This window comes from Molossus molossus, unplaced genomic scaffold (assembly GCF_014108415.1).
Source record: "Molossus molossus isolate mMolMol1 unplaced genomic scaffold, mMolMol1.p scaffold_m16_p_10, whole genome shotgun sequence".
NCBI lineage: Eukaryota > Metazoa > Chordata > Mammalia > Chiroptera > Molossidae > Molossus > Molossus molossus.
The window spans coordinates 55,301,063-55,327,579 of record NW_023425345.1 but is presented as its reverse complement, the minus strand read 5'-3'; the positions used below and the strand labels follow the sequence as shown (position 1 = coordinate 55,327,579).

Here is a 26,517-nt window from a genome sequence, read left to right as displayed (position 1 = left end):
AAACTTTTCTAATTCACTTTTTTCTGATCGATCTATAAAGTAAAATTATATAAAATTTCTGTGGCTTTTATTTCACATTGACTAAGTATGGCAAAGGATTTCTCCCTGACATTTCAGCTTTAAAAAAATCTAAAAAAGAATTGTATTCTAATAATAAAGCAAAAACTTGATTTTCCGAGTATTTTATTATGTTTTAATGTTGTATTCTTGGAAGTAAAGTGCTATATTGGTTTGGCTTGAACCATGCATAATAGCAAAGAACTAGGAAGTCCATGATGAAAATAGAATTTTTCACTCATTGAATTGAGAACCAAAAGATAATGAATCTAAGAACTTGGGCAAGTTTTTATTTTTGAACATTTTATCAAGGAGGGGAATTATTGACTCCTTTTGAGAATCTGGTGAAGATGCAAACATACATAAATGGATACAATCCTACATAATATTTTAGGGGATATGAAGACTTATTGGAGCTACAGTCCCCACTAATAGATAATAAAACCAAGAACTAGGTAATTCCTAAAGGATTTTGGCATTCTATGCTTCTAATATAATTTGCAAACATCTTGTCCTAAATTATTCTTTTGATTGTGAATTTTTTTTAATAATGTAAATAATAGCCTAACTCTATTACTTTATCCCTAACTTTTGACTTTGCCCATTGCAAACAAGATTCTTCTTAAGCCAATATTCTTTAGAACATCTTGGCACAAGGAATATTCTAATGTAATTATACTCTAAATAGTCATGTCTTGGGTAATTTGCTGTTACATCACCTGATTTGCTTATACATAAGGTCAAAAACCTGAGGTAATTTATTATAAACTAATCATTTATATTTTCTTTACCAAGGTTCACTGAATCTTTTAACCAACATTGATAATTTTCCATATTTGAACAATATTCAAATTAGCCTTGTAAAAATTACACAATAAAAATGATGATATATAAGTCAAAATACATAAGGCATCATAAGCAAATAATCTTTGGCAGATTTTCTTAGAAAATCATATTTTAAGCACATTCCTTTAGATTATTTAAGCTATTTGGTATGTTAAAATATTTATATGTAGCTCAATAAAATGTATAGTACACATGTTCAATGGGAGGAAACAATTGCTAAATTAGAAACATCTCACTCTGAGAAAATAGTGCAATAAAACTCCTAACTTAGATATTTTTTGGTCTGTAAGCTTTTTTGAATTTATATGCCATAAAAATATCATCTTTTAATGTTATAAAATTTGAAATTACAAAGTCGAAGAGAAGTATGTTAAGACAAAATGTATTTTGCCTTCATCTTTTTTTATACATTTGCTTTACCAAAATTGGTTTATGTATGCCTTTTCCATAAGCTGCAACTCTAAATGCTGTTTTTCATGAGAAATAAGCGGGAGCACATTTTATTAGTGAAACACACTAGAGTTTACTATGCAGAGTTGACCTATCATGAAAGTAATTTAAGGGGAAGAATAACATTAAATGATTGCTAGTCTCTAGGAGCTCATTTTCTAAATTATCCATTCAAAATATATTTGTTGAGCTACTACTATTCTGTGCCAAATGATGTTCTAGCCCTAGTTGTGCATCAATGAGCCAAAATGAAAAGAACTTTAGCTCATAGGTGTTTGAAGAGGTGGTGGTGGAGAGAAGAGGAAACAAACAAGCATACATGTAGAACACTGATAAGTACGATGAAGAAAAGTACAGCGTTATTTATAAGTTAGCAAAATCAACCGACTAAACATCAGGGAGCCCGAAAATTAGTTCTTAAAATAATATGGTAATATTTACTCTTGAGAACAGGTAAAAGAATTTTCTTTGAATCGTGGTCAATGTCCCCCCCTCCCACAACCCTAAACCATTATTCAAAGAGAACTAAGGGGACTAGATCCCTGAGGGGCCTCCCACGGTTCCCTCACTAGAACCCTCAGCAGAGGCTAACCCAGGTCTGCCGCCAGCCTTGACACGCTCCGTGTTTCTCCATACTCAGTGTTGCAGCCACATCGACCATGTTGTTGGTGTTTCTCAAACATATAAAGCTCCTTTCTGCCTCAGGACTTCACTCGCATGTTGTTCCACCTTGAATCTACCCCTTTACTCACTACCCCCAGCTCTCCACCCCCCCCCCCCATCCCAGCTAATTTGTAAAAGTGGTTTCTACGTGGAAGCCAGTTCCGGATGAGGGCGCCTGCTCTCACCTTCCTAGCATCGTTACCTGTCCTTTTTGGAACTTATTACAACTTAAGGAGTTATATAATGACATGGCTCTCTGTGCGTGCATTTACAATCTTTCTCTTTCACTAACCAGCAGGCTCCTTGGGGTGATGCGAGGGGGGGCTGAGGAAGCTTTTGCTTCCCTTTGCCAATGAACTTTCAGTCCTGCACGCTGCCCAATGCAAAATAAGGATTTAGAAAGTTGTTTTCTAAGAGAAAAATTGAATTTTCTTTAAAAATGTCATTTGTTTACAACTAATGGTTTATGCAACTCATAAACCATTGGTTTTATGCAACTCATGGCAAAGCAAGCCCTGGTAGGAGCTGATAATAGCCTTAAAACCATGTGACTGAGCAAATGAGGCTAGTTGACTCGTGTTTTTCAGTCTGTTATACACTGTTCCTGCCCCAGACGCTGCTGGAAGTCTACTGCTTGCTTGTAGGCTCATAGTCCCTATGACAGATGGTTTTTAATCTTCGCGATTTGGCTTCCAGAATGGGAGTGTATTTCTACCTCATGTATTCTTTCCAACATGTAGAAAATGAGTCTGGTTGGCTGTGCTTTCTGAGTAATCAAATACTTTTGCAGACCTGTAGCCATGGGAAAATGTTTAAATGCTTTCTGGCGGGAAAAACCACTTTATGCTTGGAATCATTGTTGATAAAAAGATCCAATTGTGAAAAGCCACAATTGTGTAAACCATTAAATATTGCAGGACTTTATTGTTTCATCACCTCATGCCTAATACTCTGAACGACATACACACACACACACTCACACGAACGCACATAAACACACAGTGTCAGTGACGTTTTCTACTTCTTTTGAAGTGAGAAATTAGAATTCTTCTTGAATAGAGGAGGGATCCTTCTTCAGTGCCTATCAAATCCTAAATCTCCATATGGCACTTACCAGTTTGTAGCAATACCCTATTTTATTTCTATTTCTGTCTCCCTGACTCTTTTTTCAGAGGCAAGAAACTATCTTTCCCTTTTTTATTCCCAAGATCTGGCCAAAAAAAAAGAAAAAGAAAGAAAGAAAAAAGGTCCATATAGACACTCAATTAATGTTTATTGACTGAATCATAGATAATAAATAAGTACGTATAATGGAAACAGCCTGAACTGAAGTCATCCATCCTTTGTCTATATCAGCCAGGCAGAATGGAGCTCAGAAGCCACTGGGGAACAATGCTTTTATATGCAGCACCTATTTCTTTAAACTAACAACTAGGGTTTTCCCAAACCTAGTCAACCTTCAGGTTTTCCTACGGGGATTTATGCCTTAAGGATTCTGGTCCATTAGTTGACAAATAGCAGCAGAGAAAGTATAAAATTCTGTTCAGAATATAGAGAAAGCAGCAGGGGATTGTGTGTGCCTTTATCTTGTAGTAGGAAGGCTTGAATCCTCAAATAACAGGGTGTTGCTACATTATCTTCCTCTGGAGAATTGAAACTGAAACGGTAAGGAGCGGAATGGTCTGATTAGTGTAAGAGCCACTGAAATATGCAGAGCCTCCATTCCTAATTGGGCTGACAAGATTTGGCTGATAACATAAAGCTCCCTCTTCTGTTTCTACACTTGTGAAAGAATGATGCCACTGTCCTTGGAGTTCTGAGACTTCATATTCTAAAGTCATTGTTTTAGAAAGCTCAAAAATGAGAAAGTAGGTTCTATATCCAAGAGTAGATAAATGCAATAAGCAGTACAGTAAGAAAACAGAATGAAAGGAAGGAGGAGAGAAAGAATGGAAAAGAGAGGAGAGAGGGACAGAGGAGGAAAGGACAGAAGAAGCAAGGAAGGAAGGGAGCTAAGAAAAAATTTGATAGAGCCCCTGCAATGTCAGGTGCTTTTGTATGCACCATATTTCAGTGTCCTGCCTAGGTCAATACATAGCAACACCTTTCCTTTTTATCAGCACTGTGGCACTGCTGTTGTTTATAAAGAGATTCACAAGTCAAAGAAGACTCAGTTTGCTTTTCAATAATTCTAAAAGGTAGGAGAACATTGCCAGAGAAGCATAGCACTTCAGTATCCTAACAAGGAGTCTTGTTAGCAAAACAAAGTGTGAATTGCTTAGAGATAATTCCCCCTGGTGGTAATTCCACTGGGAGCCTTCTGTGGCAGCACTTGCTGTTTCTCCTCTGCAGACCAATGCCATCGAACAGGATATGTCAAAAGAAATGTGAAAAACTCGATTTTTTGAGACATTTATTCTTCTAGATTTTTCTTTATGTCAGCATTATTCGCACATATTGATTCTTAGCCTGGAGCACCCAGCACAACCAGGAATTAAGGAAGCTAGAGCAGGATGTGAATAATGAATGGGCTGCATAAATAAGCAGAGCTCTCTATGCTCCGTTAGTAGTAAAAGCAAGTGCAGAGTTGCAGGCCAGCGTTGTGATGGATTATTTCTCGTATTCCCTCTCCAGGGAAAGCAGGAAAACGAGAACTAGCAAGAACTTGAGTGACAACCGCCTGGACTCAGATTGGAAGACTGTTCATTTGGCTATTGCTTCCTTCATTCCTGAAAAGTGAGCTGCACCTGTCTGATTAAGGTATTTGGAAAAAACAGAAACTTTGATATTTGTTGAGGACCATTCCCCATCTCTCATCCTTATACATATTTTTTTGAAATGTGGCAGAGTGGGGGAGCATTTATACATAGATTAGAGGTTTGTATCTCTTACTTTAAAAAATGGTTTTTTGCCCTGGCCCGTTTGGCTCAGCAGTTAGAGCGTCGGCCCGTGGACAAGAGCGTCCCGGGTTCAGTTCCCACTAAGGGCACGTACCTCGGTTGCAGTTTGTCCCCGGCTCCAGTTGGGGTCATGTGGGTGGCAACTACTCGATGTGTCTCTCTCACATCAATGTTTCTCTCTCTCTCTTCCTCCCTCTCTCCCTCCCGCTCTATCTGAAGATATATGCAAAAATGTCCTCGGGTGAGGATAAAAAAAATGGTTTTATGGCATTAAAGTAAATATCTTTTGCAGTTATTACTAGTATGAATGCCCTTGACGTGCTAGTTTAGTTAATGGGGCACTGGTCATTTATAGAACATGTTTGCTTTCTCCTACTTTCATTCTATACTTCCGCACATCCAAAGTTGTCATGGTTCATTATCTGTGAGTGATCCTGAGCAGCCTTGCGTTCTAAAAGAATATGCCATGGCATCTGCCTCTGTGCTTTTGAGCCCTGTTGTACAGATGATATCTGGGGCCGGGAGTGGGAGTGGAGGCAGAATTTGTCTCAGGCTGATGTTTCTTTGTACCATACTATGTCTTACTCTCATATATGCTTAATTCAACAATGAAGTACATATATCACATTGTGACTATTACATATGTTAGAGCACATAATTGGGGTTGTAACGTATCTGCTTGAATGCCTTAAATAATGAATTCCATCAAATCAGTTATCATTCTTAGACTCTTCATTAACCAATCAAATTGCTTCTTTGGCCTCAGTCATTTCTAACATACTTGCACTAGACATAAACACTATTCTATCAAGTAAATCGGAGGTCATTCAATTATCTCAGTGATCATTATTCGGAGTCAAGTGTTACTGACATTTTGAATTTCTAAAGAATTGCCTTTCACACTATCTCATTGTATACAGGAGAAACAATGTTATAGTGTGAGACTATCTGGAAGACTGTATTTCACTATCTGCATCTTAGGTTTTTTTCCTGAGGAAGTTGGCTCCAGTCAGTCTCCAACACTAAAATCATTTGGAAGTAAACCAACTGTACTCCTATGCACTCACCAACTTATTAAATCAATCTGTCCAGTAGGCTTATGGTATATTGCAAGTTCTTCACCTTTTGAGAATGAACTATTTCAATACTAGAATTTTCTACGATTTCTTGCGCAATATGTTACAACAGAACAGAATCACAGTTGTTATTGTTGAAACATGATTTTTCTAATTTTCATCATTTTTTTACACGGAGTATTAAAGTAAACAGAGTGGTCTGAAAATGTATATAATCTAAATCAAAAGTGCTTTCGTTTCCTAAGAAATCCTTGTCACAGTGCTGGTGGTTCTTTCGGGCCGTTCCTGATGAAGGGTGTGTGCTGACGCTCAGGCAGCCTGGCTCTTACAGCTTGTCACACACGTCCACATTGTCCTCTTCTACGTTGATGGCTTCTAGGAACAATTTCTTCTATTCTGCAGATATATTAAGAAATATCTCAATGTAGCCTGAAGTAAACCTACACAAATATTTATTTCTGGGCATCATGCCAGTCTTATTTAATCAGAATCTTTGGGAGTGGGCTCCAGAACCAGCATTTTAAGTATGTATACCAGGTGATTCCAAAGTACTTCAGAGTTTAAGAACCAGTGCTCTATACTATGAGAGCAAGGATACAGCTGAGAGGAAAACATAAAATTATTGACATGTAATTGATATCAAATCTACAAATATTAAAATTACATTAAGTTAGATTTGGATTCTTTTCCTACATATTTTTATCTGTCAGGACTGTACAAATGATTTTAGAATGTTCATTTTATTTTTGCTCTCATGTTAAATATTTTGAAATAAAAAATTCACTGTAAGGATGTCAAGGATATGAATGCCTATTAATTTAAAAGTCTCCTGAAGTCGCCAAATAATATAAATTATCTCTATTATAGTAAAAGGCATTACATACATAGTTTGTGCAATTCAGCTCTGTTTTCACATTTGAATCTTTAGTTTTACAAAGCTTTCTAAGTCATTCTTTCCACATTAGATATATGTAAGAAGCACCACTTCTTAAATAGCTAGAGTGTGAGGGACAAAGTGGTCTCGCTTAGGGGTAGCCATGCTGTATTAAACTAGCTGTTTAAGTAGAGAAGATGCTCATTAATGGTTATGTTCCTAACTCTGGGGAACAGGTATATTCGATGATTATAAAATTCGTGGATACACATAGTAGTCACACATCCATTGAGAAAGCATATGAATGGAGGAAATGTTCAAACAGAGACAATGAGCATGAACGTTAATTCAGGGAGCATCAGGGAATGGTGTGAAGACAGAGAACTGCCGAGTCTTGTAGTTTTCACCTTTTCTGTGTTACTCAACCCACCAACCTCATTTTCAAAAGAATTCTATACTCTGTATATTTTTAAAAGTTTAGCATACAGGATTTCAGCATATCAAACTTACCAAATTGCTGCATTTACCCATACAGTTGTTCCTTTAATTTAATACATATTTATTGAACACCTACTGTATTAGGCACTATGCTAAGTTTGTTACATTTACTGCAGAAATTAAACCACAAAGAACAGTTTGTCCTATTTGAATTGTAGTGTTTTCCATTTACCATTTCTCTTTATTTTCGTTCATTAAATTTGGATGGTTTGAGAGAACAGGCAGCATCTGTGGCTGGGGATGGAAGAACAGGAGTGTGACTAACTCAGGGAGTGAGACCCAAATAAGGACACATCTGTCTTATTCCTCCTCCTCTAGCCTTTGGATTTCAAGGAGGTATAGCAGCCCTAAGTAGAGTGCCCCCCACCCCATAGTCCTACTTAACGCAAAGAACAGGTGTTACAAGTGGAAAAGCAAACAACTATTTCCTCAATCTAAAATTCTCCATTCAAAGAAAAATTAATAATTTAAAAATGAGGGCCAATAATATATAGCATATCTTGATTTGATGTAAGCCACACCAATAGACCAATATGCAGTATAAACAACAGGAGTTTGGGTGTCATACTGGAAGAAGTGCCCATAATTCTTTATCAAATCTAATTTCCAGTAAAATAGAATAAAAAATTTCCAAAATCTCTATTACTATTTACAACAGTCATTTTGTAATTTCCCAAAATCCCTCTTTACCCTGGAAATTGCACTATTGCACTGGGGGTAGGGGTGAGGATTGAGGGTTGTGTTTTTTTTGTTTGTTTGTTTGTTTTTTTGAAGAAAGTTGTTAAGGGGGTTTTTAAATGTAAAAAACATTCCAATCTCAAAAAACAAATCTCAGAAGGATGGGGCGGTGGGGTGGGAAGAGATAAACCAAAGAACTTATATGCATGTATACATAACCAATGGACACAGACATTAGGTGGGGAAAGCAGGAGAGGGCTGGGAGCAGGTGGTGGGGGTCAATGGGTGAAAAAAAGGGGGACATCTTTAATAGTTTCAACAATAAAAAAAGAAAAAGAACAAAGGATAAGATGGAGTGTTGACAGCATTCAAATGAAAGTCTTAGGACAGGAATGATCAATGCTCTATTGAGTTATCTCAAAATAATTTTTCAGATTTTAAAAACTATGAAATCCTGGGCTTAGTAAGACTACAATGGTATCACCACTTGACTTGTGTGAATTTCCCAAATGCTTTTGCTCCCCTATCTATTTGAAGTGATACTTCAAAATTGCCTGACCATTGCTATATCACCAGATATCTTCCCATATAAATTTGATGTTCCATACAGTTAGGTTTCCACTCAGTGTCTTTGTTTCCTCCTTTCCCTTGGCCCAACACATCTTGTTCATCAGGAAGCCTGGTTTCACACATTTATGTATGCAACAGTACTTTATTAAGCACCTTCTATGACAGTCTCTCTTCCAAACCCTCTGTGCAGACTCCTGCTCTCAAGAAGACTTCATTTTAGTGGAAAGGCAAACTGTTAACAAGGAACAAATACATAAATGTTTAAACCACTAAAATACTGGTCATCTAAGAACTCTAACCACATTCTTCTCTACCTTTTCTCCTCCAAATTTTATGTACTCAGTGATTCTACTGCTCATTTTAATCTCATTATTACTGTTGTCAACCACACACTAAAATCAATCTGATCTACTTATTTTAACTTTTTTAAGGCTTTCCATCTTCTTAAATGGAAAGGACAAGGTATGCATAAATTTACATATTAGATAAAGCTGACTTGCCTGAGAAATGTAATCTATATAGATAGGCCTAAGTAATGGGGTGGGGGTGGTGGGGAGGGTTACACAGTGGCCATTACAGAATCAAATACCCACAACCCAGGCCTCAAAGACATCTTTTCTGATCCTGAGATTTTTTTGTTAAATTTTATTTTCCAGTGACTGGACGCCCTATTCTGGGACACATCAGAATAAATTTTTTGCTCTGTTGCACTGCCTGTCTGTCAAAGTAACTTTAATATGGATTAAGTTGGATTAGCCACTTCTAAATTCAATAGAGTTTGTGTGTATCTAGTCAAGATAAAAAGAACAAGCATTGTGATAACAGGAAGGAAATTATTTCATAAAAGATACTGGCTATAAAGCACAAAACAGATGATAAACAATACATAGCAACTAGAAGTTTATTTAGTATTGGTTAACAGTTTAGTTATTGTTGATTTATGTTTTTTATTTGAATGTATTTTTTTTTTTTTTTTGCCAATTGTTGGGCATTTAAAAGATTCTTCATTTGCCATACGTTTACCCCTTAAGTTATTTGTAGCAAAACATACCTTGAACATGTATGCCCTGGAGAATAATAAGGTTCAGAGGAACATGGGAAGAGAACTGGATATCATTCTATGAAGAAACAGAGCCAAAGTAGGAAGTGGATAAAATAGATGAAAGCACATTTTCAAAAACCCAGTAATTCTGCAACAAAGGGATATGTTGTGGGACAAAATTATTTATGTTGCTGTAGTAATGAACTCTGGAAAGCTACTCTTTTTCTAACGTTGTAAAATTCACATTGAACTACTTGAAACAGTCGGAACTTATTGCATCTAGATCAATCACTGATTACTAAATTTTTTCATATCAACAATTCTGGTGGACTGAGATGAGACACTCAGCCACCTGCCATTTGTATATGTGTGGATATACTATTATATATAGTAATATTATTATAAATATATTATTATAAATATTTCTAAACGTAAAGACCAGCAACAAATACAAATTGAAAATCCTCAAAGGCAGCAGAGAAAGACTCAGAGTGGATGTCATGACTACACAGAGAAAGGCCAGTCTCTTATTAAGTCTCTCATGGTAAAGGGCTTGGGTCCAATCAGGTTAGAGATCTGCAATGAAAAGCTTACATAAATTCAAGACCCTGGATAAGCTGCTTCCTCCTTGATGAAACAGCAAGAAAATTGGACCCACTGATCCAGGGAAATGACTATAATTTGTCCTCCTAGAAATCTAGATGAACTGGGGAGAAAAAATAGCTCTACCATAATAAATAAAAATGTTAGACCTTGGCACATACCAGTGTGGAGCTTAAATGTATATTATTCAAAGTGCATGAATCCCCCAAATATAATTTATGGAAACTTACCACTCTTACAGAAACATGTCTTCGTCAGGGCACCCAGGACCCTTGAAGCAACAACAAACCATCAAAACCTGAAAATGAGTTTTCAATTAAATAATGATAAAATTCTGCATGAGAATTATCCAACACAAGAAAGAACAAGAAAGCAGCACAAGCAGGAGAATTGAAATCCTAAAAATTTGAGGTAGCTTCATAATATGAAAAAAGCATAAACTAACCACTTTTAATTATTAAGAAAAAAGGAAGAAATAAAAGCCAACAATAGGACACTATGAAAACAAATCAACAGATTTGAAAAAGAACCAAATAATAATCTCAGCAAGGAAAAATACAGTATACAAATTTTAAAATTTTAATGAAAACTTCTAAGAGGAAAAGAGAAACGGCCTTAGAGAATATTAATGGAGTTCTGAATGATATCTGTAGAAACTTTTTAGAATGATCACAGGGTGTTAAACATAAAACATTTAAGAGCCGGAAGAATAAAATGAGAATTGCACCAAACGTCTACTAAGAATTCCAGATGGAAGGAATTAAAAGATAATAGCTCAGAAATTTCCATGTTTGAAGAAAGATGTGAGCACCATATAGAGAATCATTCCCAGCCACAAACCAGCCAAATACAACAAACTGGGATATATAGGCATTGTTAAAAAGCCACAGAACTCCATAAACAATGCAACAATCTGAAAAATCAGAGAAAACAGACTTGTCCTTGTATAAAGAAACAAGGAAAAGGGTCATATTTTATCACCTAAAATTGACAAGATGACAAGTGGAAAAAAATAATTCCAGGTGTCGAAGCCAAAATAACTAGCAAACTCAAGTTCCATTCTTATATAAACTACTTTTTCAAGAATGAGAGTAAAATAAATGCGTTTTGTTTTTGTTTTTTTGTTTTTTCTAGAAAATGACTACAGAAGTTCAGTGCTCATAAATAATTCTGAGTAACAAATATGCAGTCTGTACCCTTTGGTGAAACCCTGGTTGTAAATGTTTTTCAGCCTCGAAAACTTGGTTATTCTAGGAATCACTAAACTAAAAAGACATTACCATCAATAGAGTATTGTTAAAGACTAAATTTATTGCTGACACATTTTTGTATATCAAATGTTTGAAATTTTAAAGGCGTCAGAGAGGTACCCTTTTGCCAGTGAATAAAGTGGCCTGAAAGAGAAACTGTGTACTGTCCATACCATTTACTTCTTCAGTTTTGTAAGTTTTGTATGTGGTAACCTTGTCATCCTTTTTAGCAGCAGCTTCTAATATGAAATATTTATGTTTTCCTACGATAATCCTTCTAGCTCTCGAACCATCGGCAGATGTAGACGATTGCGTTTCAGAATGCACATCCAGACATTTAGATGTGTGCCATGTGTAAATGCCTATCTTGCTGAAATATTCTGGAAGAATGTGCAACATATAAATAATTTAGTGGCTAAACCTTTATATTATCTTTGTGCCCTGCATGCTTAATAAATAGAAAATAGCTAAAGATACAGGAAAATGTTGTTGGGATAATTGGACTAAGTTCTTGCCTGACAGCTTATGATCATTAACAACTTCTCCATACTGAACAATGATTCTATGAAGAGCAGAGGGCACTAGAGAACACTAATATAGGGACAGACCTACCAATGAGTGTGTGGTGTAGCAAGACTGTGACTGTACACAGGACAGAAGCTTAAGAGCTGCTGAAGACAGATCAATTACTAAGACAAAGAACTTTGCATAAGTAATTTTTCTACCTCTTAAATTATAACATTCACAAAATAAGTTATAACCTTTCATATACTTACGATGTTTTCTTATGTCCTGGACAGAATTTACCAAGATAATTAAAATTTCAGAGCATCGTAGGGAACACAATGTCATGCGACCATTACATTGTTACCATTCTGTTTAATTCTTGAAGCTAATTTGTATTGACTAAGATAATCATAAATTAGAAAACAATAGAGGGTGGAATTTAATAGAAAAATTATTAAAACATCATGGAAAAAACACTATATAAAGGTGAATTAAAATTTCCTACCAAATAATTAAATAATTAGATGGAATTTTTGATTCACAATAGCTGATGAGTTTGCAATATACTAATGTTAAAAACAAGCATTATTATAAGGCATTTGAATAATTATTCAAGAGTAATTCTGGGTATGATTACTTTATTAGGAATCTGAGTTCAAATTTAGGTTCATGATTGTAAAAAGTATATCAAGAATTAAAAAAAAGATAGAGGGACTTCCGGTCAAGATGGCAGCGTAGGTAAACGCGGTATCGCGTCCTCCCACAACCATATCAAAGTTACAACTAAACTACAGAACAACCATCATCCAAAACCGCCTGAAATCAAGCTGAATGGAAGTCATACAACTACGGATTTAAAAAAAAAAGCAGCTACATCCAGACTGGTAGGAGGGGCGGCTGCGCAAGGGGTGGCGGAGGCAGCACGGTGGCGCGACGGGCTGGTCCCACACCCACGTGTGGCTGATAAAAATCAGGAGGCTCCTGTGGCTGCCAAGGTCCTTCCTGAGGACTGAGGGGTCCCCGTCCCACACCAGGTGCCCCGCTCAGGGTTCCAGTGCCAGGAAGAGAAGTCCCCATAACTCCTGGCTGGAAAAACCAGCGGGATCTGAGGCTCAGGGAAGCTGACGCGGCTGAAGCCCCAGGCAGCTCCTTAAAGGGCCCGCGCACGGACTAATCGGACTCTCTCCCTCTAAGCTTGGAGGGGAGGCAGCTCCAGGGGCGCCAGAGACATACAGGGAAGAACTGAGCTGTTTGGCACTGGAGCGAGGGCTGGAGAGGGGGTTTTCTCGGGGACAACGTGCTGTCAGAGGCCTTTGTTCCTTTGGTGAGCCCTTCCCGGGGGCGGCAGACAGAAGCCATATCTGGGACTCCAGCAACCTGGCTCACACTGGTAGCCCCGCCCTGCTGACTCCCTGAGGCCCCGCCCCGCCCCACACAACTGTCAAGCCCACCCAAGCTGTTGCCAGTTGCTTAACCTTAGGATTGGCCGGTCTTGGATCCTGCTTCAGGTTTTTCCTAAATTCTTTCAAACAAGCAGCATCGGGTCTCAGCGAGCCCCATACCTCTCATTAAGTAATACACTGAAATAAACACAGGGAGGCAGCCAAAATGAGGAGACAAAGAAACAGGTCCCAAATGAAAGACCAGAACAAAACCCCAAGAAAAGAACTAAGCGAAATGGAGATAAGTAACCTAACAGATACTGAGTTCAAAATACTGCTTATAAGGATGCTCGATGAACTTAGTGAGAACCTCAGTGAACTTAGGGAGGGCCTCAAGAGCATAAAAAAGGACCAGTTAGAAATCATGAATACACAGTTAGGATTGATGGAGGCATTAACTGAAATAAAGAATAGTTTACACAGCTTCAATAATAGAGTATGTAAATCCAAGGAGCAAACCATCGATTTGGAATATAGGGAAGCAAAAAATCCCCAATCAGAACAGCAAAAAGAAAAAAGAATCCAAAAAAATGAGGATAGTGTAAGGAGCCTCTGGGACAACTTCAAGCGTGCCAACATTCGCATCTTGGGAGTGCCCGAAGGAGAAGAGAGAGAACAAGAAATCGAAAACCTGTTTGAAAAATAATGGCAGAAAACTTTCCTAACTTGGTGAAGGAAACAGACATACAAGTCCAGGAAGCACAGAGAGTCCCACACAAGATGAACCCCAAGAGGCCCACACCAAGACACATCATCATCAAAATGCAAAAGGTTCAAGACAAAGAGAGAATCTTAAAAGCAGCAAGAGAAAGGCAGCTAGTTACCTACAAGGGAGTTCCCATTAGGCTGTCAGCTGATTTCTCAAAAGAAACTTTGCGGGCCAGAAGGGAGTGGCAAGAAATATTCAGAGTGATGAAAACCAAGAACCTACAACCAATATTACTCTATCCTGCAAAGCTGTCATTTAGAATCGATGGACATATAAAAACTTTCCCAGACAAGAAAAAGTTAAAGGAGTTCATCACTACCAAACCGTTATTATATGAAATGATGAAGGGTCTTTTTGAAGAAAAAGATAAAATGTATGAACAAACAAAATGGCAATGAATACATATCTATCAACAATGGAATCTACAAACAAAATGAACACGAAGAACAGAAACATTCTCATAGATACAGAGAACATTTTGTTGGTTGCCAGTTGGGAGGGGGGTTGGGGGAATGGGTGAAAAAGGTGAAGGGATTAAGAAGCACAGATTCATTGCTAGACTGACAAACCTCAAAGGGAAAGGGGTTGGGGGGGTGGGAAGAAATAAACCAAAGAACTTATATGCATAACCAATGGACACAGACAACTAGTGTGGGAAAAGGTGGGAGGGGGGCGGGAGTGGGGAGGAGGGGGTCAATGGGGGAAAAATGTGGAACATCTGTAATACATTTTACATCCAACAATAAAGATTTGGAAAAAAAAAAAAAGATAGAGAAATAAAACCACATTTATTTAAGGTTTGTGATATAACCTTGTAAGAAAAAATTGAAGAAATTTTGAGATGTTAAAATGAGAAAAAATGAAATGCCAAATGTGCATTTGAAGTAAATACATGCAATTACAGGAAACATTGTAAATCAAGGGTCAAAAAGAGAGAAACATTTAAGTTATAGAAAAGAATGATGGGAGTGATGAATAAGATGACCTAATCTTCTGCAGAAGAGAAAGTTGAAATCTATTCTTGAAAGGTTTTTAAAAGATAATTATTTTTTGTGGAAATGTTTAATAGCATTCCACCAGAAGATGGAGAAATACATTTTTAAAAATATTTTCTCTCACATACAGGGTGGGGCAAAAGTAGGTTTACAGGTGTTCCTATGGGAAAAAGACAATAAATAAGAATAGAAGAATAGAAGCAGAATAATGATAAAAGAATAGTGAGTAGGTGAAACAATTTATTCTTCTATTCTTATTTTTTGTCTTATTTCCCATGTGAACAACTGTAAGCCTACTTTTGCCACACCTTGTATTTGTAGATAAGGATTGAAACGGTACTTAGAAGTTTATTTTGGGTGCAAAATGATCTCTTTGTAAAATCTACTGAAATCAACAGCAGAGATAATTTCAAAAAGTATTCATCCAATAAAAATTCTCTGTAGTTAGAAAATTTACATGAATCTCTTTTTATTTACCAACACACTTGCCCTTTTCTTTATAAAAGCACTTTAGAGGAGGGAGGAAAATGAAAAGAAAACAAAAGGGAGAAAAATTATCTACAACTTTAAAAATTGTATTCAATTTTGCCTGCTTTTGATGCAATATAGTATCCAATGTTACCTGGTCTCCTCTGATTCCACTATGTTGTGGACACACAGGATGATGTCTTCCTACCAGTTTCTTTCTATATAGGCAAAAGCATTCAAACCAAAAATCTAAGTTTGTGTTTTCTACTGAAAGAAATGTCTCTGGTGAATAGGAAAGATGATTTATGTGCATATACCTGACCTTATAAAAATGAATCTTTGTGTTCATCATTAAGTTGAATTTATATTGCTTTCGATCATTATTTACAGTTTCTTTCTGTATATCTCTAATATATTATTTAGGTTTTTTCAATTTTTATTAATTTATTTTTGTTACAAATGTTTCTCCTTTTTCCTCCCCTAGACAACCTCTTCCCTATCCTGCCACCTACCCCGCCTCCAGCATTGTTGTCTATGTCCATTGGTTATACATTCATGCATATAAGTTCTTTGTTTTATCTCATCCATCCCCCCGACCCCCTCCTCTGAGGTCTGTCAGTCTGAACCATATTTCTTTCTAAGTCTCTGGGCCTATTTTGTTTATCAGTTTATTTTGTTCATTATATTCCACAAATATGTGAGATCATGCGGTATTTGTCTTTCTCTGATTGGCTTATCTCGCTTAGCATAATACTCTCCAGGTCCCTCCATGTAGTCTAATGTACTATTTATTTTAGATCTCTGATACCTTAGAACATATAACAGTTTAAATATATCTATTGTGTTTTTTTTAAAATGTTTTTAATTGCTAGTTTTTCTTCTTTATTTAATAAAAAAATAATAATTTCTTTCATGGTTACAATTTTTGCCAAGTTTTAGCTAACCTAATGCAATGAATGAAAATTGCCATTGCCTATTATTTATTATTCAGAAAATGAAAGCTATATATTAACAATTATATCTATAGAGTAAAGGTTATTTGGTTCCCTATACTTAAAATTCCTATATGTAGAGAGAGAAATACAGATTTCTTCTAACAAGAGAAAAAGTATTCTTCCACATTAAAGAAACCTTTTCATTCATGTCCTGAAAATATTTTTTAGCTTGTGGAATATAAATTATCCATTTTCCACATGGACACTGAACTTCAGTTCGTGAAACAGAATATATATCTGTTTATATGTCTCTCTGTAATAGGATTTTGGACTGTGATGAGTGGTTTTTCATATACACATGAAGGATTAGATACATATATTTTTTCTTTCCAAAATGCCATCAGTATTGTCAGTCTCTGAATATAGGTGGAAAACTGCCACAATGTTTTTGATATTTCTTATTAAAATGTAGCCACAATGCAGAATTGAAAAATACTAACATTTTATGAAGCATGACCACGAAATAACAAAACCTCTTTTTTTTTTTTAAATAAAAAAGCTCATACACTGAAACTTATATCCAAATGAATGTTGCCCTTCACTGTGCTCACCTTGGATTTCAGAAACACTGCTGTTGTACAAAATATTTTGTTAACACATTTTTTGGAAGTGTCTTTGGTGCCAAGTTATACACCAGAAAGCATTACTCAACAAATACTGGGAAGACGTTGGGTTATTATGACCAGTGAAAATGTGGAGGTAGCCCTTCTGAGACGTTTCTTTTAATGACTTTGTATTTTCAAATGAAATAGGCCTCTATCTACATAGTATTTTTTTTCCAGACAGAAAGATATTATCTGTCACAAAAAGGGACAGACTCATGAGGTCACATGTTCAGTAAAGGCCTTTATAGGTTATGCCCAGAATATTACATTAAACTCTTCCAAGATTATTTAAAAATAAAACAGAAACAATAAAGCTTCAGGCTGGATCAAAGAGTGTGGGTTTACTGTTCTACTCACCTCTTGTTATATCATTTACTTACATCCTTTTGAGACAAGCATATAAGGTCCTTACTAGAACACACAAAACTATACAGGACCTGTCTCTGTTACCCTTTACAATCTCTTCCAGAAGATAGAAGCCGAAGAAATACTCTCTAACTGATTTTATGAGCCCAGAATTACCCAAATACCAAAACTCAACAAAGACTTTTCAAGAAAACTACAGATCAGTAGGTCTCAATAACATAGAAGCAAAAATCCTCAGCCAGAGGCAGCCCACACGCTACCACACCAAGTGAGAAAGGTGATGATGCTGTGGAAGGACGTTCTGCCTTCCATCAACTGTTGGCTTTGTCAACCTACATGCACTGCTTTGAGCAGTATTCTTTGTGGTCAGGAGGTCAGACTTGTTATCATCCCTCATTTAGTCAGTCACATATTAATTAAATCATTCAACAAATATTTCTTGAACATGTATAACGAACGTGTCAGACTTTATACCTGGTACTGGGGAATATAGCAGTGAGAAACATAGGCCAAATTCATGTTCTTCTGGAATTTATATTTTACTGAGGAAAGAGACAATAAAGAATATACACCTGTAAAATATATAGCATCTTAGTAAAGAAGGAAATGAGAATTTAATGTGTGCATGGGGGTGACATTTACATAGGTTGTTCAGCGATGGCTCTGTTGGGGGGGTGAATTTATGTAAAACCCTAAAGGATGTGTAGGCGAGGATCTTGACAATGTCTCCTGGAAAAGAGGAGGTAGAACAACAGACACAAAACTAGGAGTGAGAAAAGCGAAGTGCCTGGAGATAAAATTGAAGAATTAGGTGGAAAACAAAGCATATAGGGCCTTGAGAAAAATGGTGAGGAGCTTAGGTTTTCTACGCAGTATATTGGAAAGTCACTGGAGGATTTTCAATAGGGGAAATGCCATCAAACGATTGTTACAAAAATTCATTCTAGTTTCTGTGGACAAGATATATTTAGGTGTCAGAAGTGTAGCCCTGGCTGGTGTGATTCAGTTGGTTGGAGCATCTTCCAGTGCACCTGAAAAGTTCATCGGTTCAATTCCTGGTCAGGGCACATACCCAGATTGTGGGTTCCATCCCCAGTGGGGTGTGTACAGGAAGCAACCAATTAATGTTTCTCTCTCACACTGGTGTTTCTCTCTTTCTCTCTCTCTCTCTCTCTCTCTCTCTCTCTCTCTCTCTCTCTCTCTCTCTCGTCAATAGAAAATAAAAAATACGGCAGAGAGACCAGTAGGAAGTTATTGTAGCAATGAGGGGAGAAAGTGATCAGAGACTAGTAGCTTTGATTAGACTTGGGGTTATAAGATGGTGAAAAGTCAAGAGACTTGAGACATATTTTGAAAGTAGAACTTGTGTGACCTGTCAACAGTTTAGTCATGAGAAATAAGTGAGAAAAATCAATCAAGAAGTATCCTAGGTTTTGCCTTGAACAACCTGGTGAAGCCATTCACTGTGATGGGAAGATTCAAACAGGAATAGAGGAGGAGAAACCAAGTTTTGTTTTTTATACAGTAGGTTTAGATTCTTATTGGACTTCCAAGAGATGACAAATAGGCAGATATAGGAGGCTGGACCCCACTTTACTAAAAGTTACTTAAATATTAGTGACATTCATTATGTCACTTTATTAAATGTCTTTACTTAATGTCTAACTTTACAGAGTACCAGGATTAATTTGACAGATAATTGATATAGAAAACGTGAGTCAGCCTCTGTGTGTCTCTTGGCCTATCACCCAGATTGGCGGTATTGGTGCTGACATGTGAGCATCATGTCCTCACATGGCAACAGAGAAAGTGAAGTAGCTGAAAGAGAGAGTGTGTAGCAAAAAACGGCTTTTGTTTTTGTTTTTCTAAGTTAGCTCTCCTGCACAGGGAACAAAATCTTTCCAGAAGATTATTAACAGACTTTTCCATGTGCTCTTGTCCAAAGCAGCATCCAAATGCCCATCCTTATCCCATCCCTTGCAAAAGAAAAGGGTATTATCTAAATTTGACAAGTATGAGTCATTTCTTACGGCTGAGATTATATCATTAATGAAAAAGCTAGGGTATGTTGGGAAGGTGACCATCCATGTCTGTTATAGGAGGCATTAGCTAATAGATGAATTTAAAATCAAGGCGGGAAAACGACCCCCAAAATGTATTCATTGTGCACTCAAAATATCTTTATTGTCTCTCTGTAATACCCACTTTATATGGCCACTGGAAGAACAAAAATATATATTCACCTAGTCTAGAGATTCACCTAGTCTAGAATATCACCTACAAGTTACTTGCTTCTAGGAGTGAAAGGAAATCATACCCCAATGATGTCTGAAGCTGCCAATAAAGAGGATTCTCTCTCTCTCTCCTTCTCTGTCTCTCTTCCCTTGATAGTCCCCTAGACTATCATAATCTTAATCAAATTGACTGAACTTAAATTCAGCAGGTCTGTATAATTGCCATTTTACCTTTATAAGCCACAATTTTCTCATCTTCAAAATGCCTCATGGCTTTCACCCTTGCTCTCCATTCTGTCTGGCATTTTCTTCTCTTAGTTCTTCACAGGGTCAGCTAGGTCTCTTTCTTTAGGTCTCACTTAAAAGCCATTTTCTTACAGCGCTGGCCGGTTTGGCTCAGCGGCTAGAGCGTCGGCCTGCGGTCCAGAGAGACCCGGGTTCAGTTCCCGCTAAGGGCGCGTACCTCGGTTGCAGTTTGTCCCCAGCCTTGATTGGTCGTGCGGGTGGCAGCCACTCGATGTATCCCTTTTACGTCAATGTTTTTCTCTCTCTCTCTCTCTCTTCCATTCTCTCCTTCCCACTCTATCTGAACAAAAAATGGAAAAATGTCCTCGGATGAGGATTAAAAACAAAAAGCCATTTCTTACAGCTGCTTACCTTGACCGCTTTACTTGGAGAAGCTACACCCATATCAAGTCACCCTACATTATAGACATACTTGGTCACTGCTTTTGATGCAAAGAAGTTATCACTGACTAAAAACTGTACGTATTTTTGCTCAGACCTATGCATTGTGTCTTTCCCACTATCAGTTAGCTCATGGACTTCTGTTTTCTTCTCCACGGGCTCCCAGCACCTACGACAGTATGTGCTCTATAGTAGATAGTTAATATTTATTTTTCCGTAAATAAGGAGACATTGAAAGTAACTGGTCTTTATTATCTTTCAGAATATATACAGTACTTAAATTATGTGATTCCTGGTAAGCAACTTTTTAAAATAACATTTGTTGAATTTTTTTCTTATTGGGAAAGTAAATTACATGTAGAAATAATTTCTATATCATCATTTCAGACTTAACTGTCCTCCTTTACTTTAGGGAACTTTTTCCTTTGTCATCCACATTTTCTGCTTCAGACGCAAGCCAACCCAGTCATGAGGCTTATTCAGATGCTTATAATGATTTCATGTGCACATAGATTTTTATACTTGGAGGCTTTTAACCTATGCCTTCCGCTGTCTCTTACTTTAGAAATAGAATGATATGACAATGGCCTACAGTTTTATACTCTGTTTTCATAACTTTGAAGTTAATCATTTGCCTATGAACCTAAATACAAATAAAAATATTTTTCTTAATAAAAAATAAGGCTTATGGGTCTAAAGGATATAAGTTGGGATATGGACAGGAAATGTAGCTAATATTACAAGGATTACCCTAATTGACTCCTCAGTTTGACTGCCTACAAAATATTGTTTTGTATCTACTAATTCCAATACCATTATTCAAAGTAATTGCAATTATAGAATATATCATTTGCCTATTGACCCTTTTAAGGAAGCCATGATTAAGTTTTTTGAGATGCAAATGCTGAGTGACTGGGACTGAATTAGTTACTAGAGTTTTTCAGAGGAAAAAATATGTGATCAATACATTTGAGTGTTTCAAAGTCTAGCTGAAGACTGCATGTAGAATGCGGGATGACATACCCAGAAAGGGGGATGGGAAGTGTCCAGAGCCTGGGAAAAATGAGATCTGGAGAGAGAAAGATTTCCGAGAGAGAAGTAAACACACGATGCTGGGGCTGTGCTGCAAACTTAATTAAATCAGTAAGAAACAGAGTTTAAATCAGCCTGTGTTGGGGTGGGGGAGTGGATAGACAGACCTATTAAAAAATCAGAAATAGGACAATCAGAAACAATAGGAGAACTTAGAAATTTCATAGGAGAATAGAAGAAACTAAATTCCAGAAAATAAGTTGCTGAGTTTTTGCACCTTTAGTAGAAGGGACATAGTATTTGAATGTGAGCTTGTGCGTGGGAATGTGTTAGGTGGCCTGTGAATGTGTCCATTCCTCAGCAATTTCTGAGGAGGGTTAGTAGATATTAATGTTTATTTGTTTACTGAGAATCTCCCATGTGCTCAGTACTGCCGCAGAAGCAAATAAAAGACAGAGAGAGGCCTCTATCCTCAAAAAGGTCATAATGTCTGATGGGAAGATAAGTAAATAAGCAATGTGATAAAATATATTTGCCACAACTCTCCCATTATTGCAATTTTTTCTGATTCTCAAAACTAAGCTGAGCCCACTGGCATAGAAATCATGGCTGTCTTTGTTTATACTGTTCCTCCACTCAGCTACATTGTTTTCTTTGCTCTATTGTAGCGAAAACAATGAGAGTTCATAGCTGCATATGTTTTAAGTACAAATTCTTACTGTGTCTACCATATCACACTGTATTGTGAGAAGTCCAAAATTTAGGTTCTTTCTTAAATTCAATTATCTGGTACTTTCCTATAATAGCCTGTCTCCTATTGACATGTCAGGTTTCATTTTTGTTCACATATCCTTTGTGTGTGTGTGTCCTTGATATTGATAACAGTGGGCTGGTGTGAGAGCTTATCTGCTTTTGATTCTGAAAATGTAATAAGGAAGGAAAATATAAAGTAAAAACCACATGCACTAGTTAGTCAAGCATCTATTCAGCTTCTGTATCAGTGTTGGGGGGTAGGTAAGCATGCTGCAAGTCCGTCTATCTGGCGTCAAAGGCAAACACCAAGGGCAAGAGACAGTACTTCTTTGATACATACATGAAGGAATAAATTGTTGAAACAAAACAATCTAAAGTGGTCTTATGGGAAGCTTTTTTTTTAATATTTAAAGTACAATAATTTCATGATCGTGGCCCTTTGTAGTTTATTACTTTTTATTACGTCAGAACATCACCATTCTTTCTTCCCTAACAATTTATAAACAGAAATGATGTCAAAAGTAGGGGAGATTTTCCTCTTTACCCTGTTCTGTTTTTAACTCCATTTACTCCATTTGGATATATCTTCAATATTATAAAAATTAAAGGGATATTTGAGAGAAAACAAAATATTAAAGAAATTCTAAGGTGTTATGTAGTTCTTGCCTGACCCTGGCAGAATTTTAATTTGTAAGGGCCTTCTAAAATAAGGGAAACTTACATCTTACTGAAATTAACATATCCAACACCAATTTTTTTGTATGCTATATTAACCTTGTAATCCGCCCCCCCCCCAGCTTGGAAAATGTGTAATTGAGTATTTTCCCTATAGTCAATGCCCAAAACAATGCAAGTAATTGATCAAGACACTTAAAAATTGTAGGCCTCAAGATAATTAATTTTGTTTCCTTTGGATTTTACACATGAAAGCTAAAATTTGATTTGTAATTAAGAGAAGGAAAGAATTAGTCATATGAAATTATTTTATGTAAAAGATTTTTTCATCATTAATTCAAAACTGTAAATCAGATATTTTTATTCAAAAAAAAATCTAGAGGAATAATTTTGATTTTCAAATGTGATTAGAAAAACTGAGACATTCAGCTTTGCCCTTTCTATGAACTCTTTTTTAAATTAACAAGTTTTCTTGAGCTCATCATTTTAACGCTATTTATAAAATTGAGAATTTTGTATAAGTATTGACTCTATTTATAGATTTTATAAAATCATTCTGAATTGTTTTGTGGATAAGTATGTTTGTGCCAAGATAATTTGGTTCTATGTCTGATTTGTGTGAATTGCTGTTTGAGAAAAAAGCTGATAATTTTGTACTGAGGGTAATTGCATGAAGAACCATTATTTCCTGGAACCTCTATTTTGGGGCCGCAGAATGGAGACTGGAGGCTCTGGGCAAGTTGGGGATCAGGCTGTTGACCAAAATCATTGTTGCTCACACCATTGACTTTCCACAGCTGAAAGTCAAGTTGGTAGTCAGGGAGACTCATTCACAGGGAAACAAAAGCGATAGCTCCTTCTTGACCTATGCCCTGAGCACCACAAACAACAAAACCACCTGGAAGTCACCTTGGGAGAACAGAATGTTCAAGAGTTTTAAAAGCTGTTATGCATGGACCTGAATCCTGTCTCTATCATCTACCTTTGTGTGACTCTGCAAGGTGACTGACCTCTCCAGCACATTGTCATTTATATGCAATAATTTAAAAGGGACCTCCCAAGGTCTTCTCAAAGACAAAAAGTGAAGGTAGATAAGGTTTTCCAAACTATTTTGGCTTTAATTTATCAGTGGCATGAGGTTCTGTTAAGATATAACTAAAAATAGTACTTGTTAAATAGTGGGTAGTTACCTACTAGTGGGTTATGTAATCAAACTAGTAGTTTGTGACTAGCATTTTTAAGTGGAATAGAATAGAATGAAATAAAAAATATATGTCAAATGCAGTGAGGATTATATTGCTTTGTAAAACCTTTCTTTTTAACCATGCCAGTAGCACATATTTATTATTATTCGTGAATGGTCAAAAGATTTACAAGGCCCATTATTAGTAGAATAACCATACATATGGAATATCACTTAGTGACATGGAACAAAAAGGACAGTTTCTTATATATTTTTTTAAAAATACAGACACTTACACACATACTCTCGAGTGTTCACCATGCACTGCTACAAAAGTAGGAGACATCAAGCTGGGCGTTCCCGTATACATTGCATGTAGAAATATCTCAAGCATAAAAACTGTACTTACGTTGCAAAAATAAACTTTCTTCAAGCATTTTGATCTGGGCTCATGCAAAGCAAATGATGAACACCAGTGATTTTCATGTTATTTAATACTTTAAAACAGAAAAGGGTTAACAGTTGCAATAGTCCTAAAAATGTAGAGGTGTGTTATATATTTTCACTGTGTATATTTAGTTGTGCTATAAAATATATTTCTTACTGTTGTTATTACGTTGAGTAAAGTTGCTGAGTTACTTTATGTTCATGTACAAGTGTTATATAGGGATTCGTAATGTCCATTCAGTTGGACGTTCATGGGAAGAAAGCAAATAGTGCATCCATATTTGGTTTATTTAAGAACTAACTGTTTTTAAGCATGTTTCCTCAAAATTCATATGCTAAGACAACTGCAAAGAGAATTCTCTGTTCATTTCCTCTACGCATTTGGAGGTTTGTTCTCTGACATTTTTTATAAGTGACAAGATGGCTACTTTATGCAAATAAAATCATTGTGCATTAGCCCACAGCTCATCCATTCTGTTAGCTCTCTATCTAATGACTTAAGCCTATATTATATTTCTCTATTTTCTACAACAGATTATGAAACTGTCAGGTTTCAATTATCCTGAACCCCAATCTGTGAAAGGGCACATAATCGTAGCAAAAACATATTCCTTATCAGAACAAGCAGATGTGCTCAAAATATTGACTGAGCTGCATAATCTTTGGGGCATAATACTGCAAGGAAGTACAGTACGGTTCAAATGCCTGCATTTTTATTTTCTGTAAGTTTGGTAGTTTCCCTTCAGAATCTTCATTTTCCACATTCTTGATGAAATCAGGTTGATGCGTCAAATCCACCCTCCTTGAATAGTTGAAGCCTTGGCATTAGGTCCTGTAATGCTGCTTACACAGTTCTTCCCGAGGCGGAGACCCAGTCAGAACCTCAGCTATTCCACAGGGACCCCACTTTTGTTTTCGAAGAGCAGTTGCACATCCATAACATCCAGCTTCTAAAAAGAAAAGCTTTCAAACTAAACAGAATATGTTTACTTATTATAAAGCAATTTTTTTCAAAAAAAGAAGCAAACAAAATTTAAAAAGCATATATGTCGAACCATATGAAATTGCTATTGGATTCCTTTTGACCTATCAAGATGTCAATTTCATATAGTTCAATTTATTATGACTTTTGAAGAACTGAGACAATATTCTATATCCAATATACAGCTCCTTTTAAATATCCAGACTACCTGAGTTCAGCCAGGATTGAATGTGCTCTCATGCTTTTCTTTATTCTTGGATTTAACAAATACTTCTTTAGTTCCTCCTTCGTGCAGAGCACCAGGCATATGGTAAAGACAAAGAGAAAGCTGACAGACTTGTAAGAATCATGTAATATATTTTTTTTTCCTGATGGACAGTAGGCTGGTAGCAAAACAAAGAAAGTTAAATGCTTCTTTTCACTTAAAAGTGACACCAAACTTAATAACCTATTAAAATGTGTGTGTTTTTTTCCTTAAATATTGCCTCCGTTTGGTATTGCCATGATCAAATGTCTTCCTATATTGTCCCTTTATATACTTCCTCTGGAGTAGATGCTCTCTACAATGAACCTGCCAGTGTAATTTAGTCCTTCCCGGGTATTGATCCCGAGCCTTAACATTGATGATCTCTTGTAAGTCTCCCTGTGTCTTGAAGCAGTGGTGAGGCTCCAAACTGAGTCTCTAACATTTTAATTCCACCAGGTACGATCTGTAAGATAACCCAGTTGTTTATATGGTATAGTTTCCTCATTTTTGAGGAAAGACTGATGAGTAGATGTCTAAGCAGTTTGCCCTTTCATGAGATAACCACTGAATCACCTTTCTGCTGCTATTTCTAGCTCCTTCCCATAGACTTGAGAAGTTGCATTGCTATTGTTTGGTTTGGTTTGGAGGGAGTCCTTTGTTCTGTGGTTGATATTTTTTAAACT

At 36.5% G+C, this 26,517-nt stretch overlaps 1 protein-coding gene across 2 annotated transcripts in view; it reads left to right on the top strand.

Moving 5' to 3' along the window:
- The first annotated feature begins 4,655 nt into the window (after positions 1-4,655).
- Positions 4,656-26,517, top strand: part of SYT1 (synaptotagmin 1) — a 432,690-nt gene continuing 410,828 nt past the window's right edge. For both annotated transcript variants that reach the window (XM_036252912.1, XM_036252913.1), the window contains exon 1: positions 4,656-4,776. The gene's annotated coding sequence lies outside the window, so the exon portion shown is untranslated. The remainder of the gene's footprint in view (positions 4,777-26,517) is intronic.